This window comes from Arachis duranensis, chromosome 9, assembly GCF_000817695.3.
Source record: "Arachis duranensis cultivar V14167 chromosome 9, aradu.V14167.gnm2.J7QH, whole genome shotgun sequence".
Classification (NCBI taxonomy): domain Eukaryota; kingdom Viridiplantae; phylum Streptophyta; class Magnoliopsida; order Fabales; family Fabaceae; genus Arachis; species Arachis duranensis.
Genome location: NC_029780.3, coordinates 2,164,170 through 2,167,372, shown reverse-complemented (window position 1 = coordinate 2,167,372; position 3,203 = coordinate 2,164,170). Strand labels below are relative to the sequence as shown.

General features: G+C 26.8%; 1 long non-coding RNA gene across 1 annotated transcript; it reads left to right on the top strand.

Moving 5' to 3' along the window:
• Window positions 1-446: 446 nt before the first annotated feature.
• Window positions 447-1,397, top strand: LOC107463962 (uncharacterized). Its single transcript, XR_001586980.3, has 2 exons — window positions 447-766; window positions 881-1,397. It is a non-coding gene; the product is annotated as an uncharacterized LOC107463962 (long non-coding RNA).
• The last annotated feature ends 1,806 nt before the right edge of the window (window positions 1,398-3,203 follow it).

Here is a 3,203-nt window from a genome sequence, read left to right as displayed (position 1 = left end):
TCTATTTAAATTGATATATAAACAATATATGATTTAAATTTTTAATATTTTTTTAAATAATAAATTTTTAATACTTATTTAAATAGAGTAAATGTGGGATTTTAATTTTGATTTATACATATAATAATCTATTGAACAACGATAAATTTTTGAATAAAATTTAATTTTATAACCTCGTTCTCTAATAGGTTGTTGTATACATAAGATAAAATTTAAATTTTTAATACCTGTTTAAATAAACTAATAAATTAACTATTAAATCAACCCAACTAGATTTGTAAGATATGTAAAATAAGAGTTACTGTATTAAAAAAATTGAATATTCTATTTCGATAAGCCCTATGTTGGCAGCAACGAGGCCCAATTGTTGGCTTCACTCTTCCCCACACTCTCCCAACCCATTTTTGTTTTCTCTATATAATTTCTTGGCCAGATTAGAGCACTCTAAAGTTTCCCACCCCAACACAGCAACACTAACATTCTAACACTAAGCTTCTTCTTTGTTTTTTCTTTTTATTTCTAATTTCTTTTTATCATTTTTCCGGTTTTGTATTACAATTTGATTAATTAGATACATCTTTCAGGTGAAGTTGAAGAGTACAATTTTTATCTTTCACTACTACTCTTCTTCACTTATTCATAAGCATTATTGTGCTTCTTTCTCTTCCTCGCTCTACCATATATTCTTCTTCTCTTTGCTTTGATTTGGTGTCATTCATCAATTCCATATTATGATGAATTAATATATAAGCCAACAATCACCATGGTATGTTAATGTTATAAATAAACTTCTTATAATTATTACTACAAATGTTATTATTATTAGAATTAATTGAATTTAATTAAATAACATCCTATGTCTTAATTTATATATGTGCAGATTCTAATGGCAAGAATGATGCGGTCACTAGTGAAGCTAGCAAGATCACTAATGTGTGAACCAACATCAACACTCACAACCATTCTCTATTATGGGAACCTACTTCCAAGAAACCTTAACAACAACTTGAACCGGTTGGTCCGACCGGAATTCCTTCACCAAGAGAACCATTTCTTCCATTTTCTCATCACTATATTGAGGTGTGTTTGGTAGTAGTTATTACTAGTAGCTTGGTCAGAGTTAAAATTAGGCCATGTTAGGTTGGGGTTCAGGTGTTTCATAAAGCAAGGAAATTAAAGGATACGGTCTCATCATAAGGTTAAGAACTTAAGATTTTATCCAACGTGCAAAAAACGAATTTAATTATTTGAGGAAACCAATTAGTAATGCATTTACTTTTTGAGGCACTCCATGTGGTAGCACAGTGTCTTAGTAAGAATTTTGGGAGCAACAAAATCATGCATCATATGTACTCATCAAATCAATAGATTAATGTGCACTTAATTCAACTAGAAAATGATTTTTTTTTTAATTTTTCACGGTATCTCCTAATCTAACAAGTCAAAGACTAATTCGTTGCGACATTGAACTACATTTAAGAGTTTGTCGCTGACCAATAAATTGCTATAAGCACAAAGCGAGATTCGAACCTGTGACAGGCTAATGAACTAACACTAAACCAACCCAATTCGATTTCAACTAAAAAATTATGAGTTTGTTTGAATTCGAAAAATCATGAACCCATGTTGGGTTTAACATTTTTTAACATATACAACTTATTCAATTAATCTAACCTTATAAGGCGCATACATATATAATATAATTAATATAATAGAATAATCAAACTTATTTGTAATAATATGATCAATTTTTTTTATGAATATTAACATGTATTTTTGAATAGTGACTAATTAATATGGTTGATTGAATTTATGTAATATAATTGATTTTTTATTTAATTAATAATTATCTCAAATATATATAGCTAAAATATAATTTTTTAAATATTAGACCCATGAAATCTACCCAATCAAATCTACCGATAAAATATATTAGATTGGTTAGAATAAGGTTGAAAGAAAAAAAATTGCAAAACTTATTATCAAATCTAATCCATTAATTAAACAAATAGATTAGTTAAAAAAAAATCATCTTCAACGACCCACCCGAGGAACACCCTAAATTTTCTAAAAAGTAAATATTATATATATGATTTTGATTCTACAAAGTTGAAAATTCGTTCCGTTTTTTTTTGGTTCACTGGAAATCATAGTTAATTTTAGAGCAAAGAGTACAAAAATCTGATTAATTTATGAAATTTTAAAATTATATCAAAATATGTAAAAACATTAAAATCATCCTTATGATATATGTATAGTTCTGGGCCTTGGTGGGTTTTTTTATTGGGTTCATTAAAAGGACCGAGTGACTGACCAACTTGAACCTTAAGCCCAAAATCATAAAAAAATATTCTTCAATTTGACTAGATTGCTCTGTCCAAAATTAACCAAAAAAAAAAAAAATTTGCTCTGTCCAAATACAAAAACTTGACTAGATTGTTGAGAGAATGCCTAATATTGAACAATGAACAAGAACTACGAATTATTTTAGTTTTGTAGGCTAAAATAACTTACTTTCTTAAATATTTCATGTTACTTAAAAGTCGAATTTGCTATTTAAAATATTTTAAAATTTAAAACTATGATTTAATAAATAAGAAAATATAACTAAATTAGGTTAGTCTATATTCTAGTAGTTAGTTCATTAGTCCTAATAATGTATTGATCATCAGTCATAAACTTTTAAATAGAACTCCGAATTCCAATTTTCGACGAATTAATTCTTGATCTGTCAATTAGAAGATACCGTAAAAAAAAATTTGAATAAAAAAATATAATAAAATAATAAGAACACAGTTTTATCAAATTAAATTACGTATATATAAATATTCTTTTAATTAAACAATATAATTGCGGTCCAATAAGAAAATCATTCATGAGCAATAACTTTTCATGAGTAGCAAGAGATAAGTACTTTAATTTCATTAACACACCAAATTTTATTATTTTAATTTTGCTTATATATACATCCCAAAACGCATCGAGATCGATAGATAGATTAAGCATTGTTATATTGAGAACAGGGCACCAATTTGTTTGATAAATAATGGCAAAATTAAGCATGGCAAACTTTTTTTCACTTTTTCTTTTGGTTTCAGGTTTGTTCAAATACATATCTAATATCTTGATTCATATCTCATGCATGTTAATATCTTCTTGTCCTAGCTTTATTAAAGAAAAAATGGTAACATTTATGTTATCTA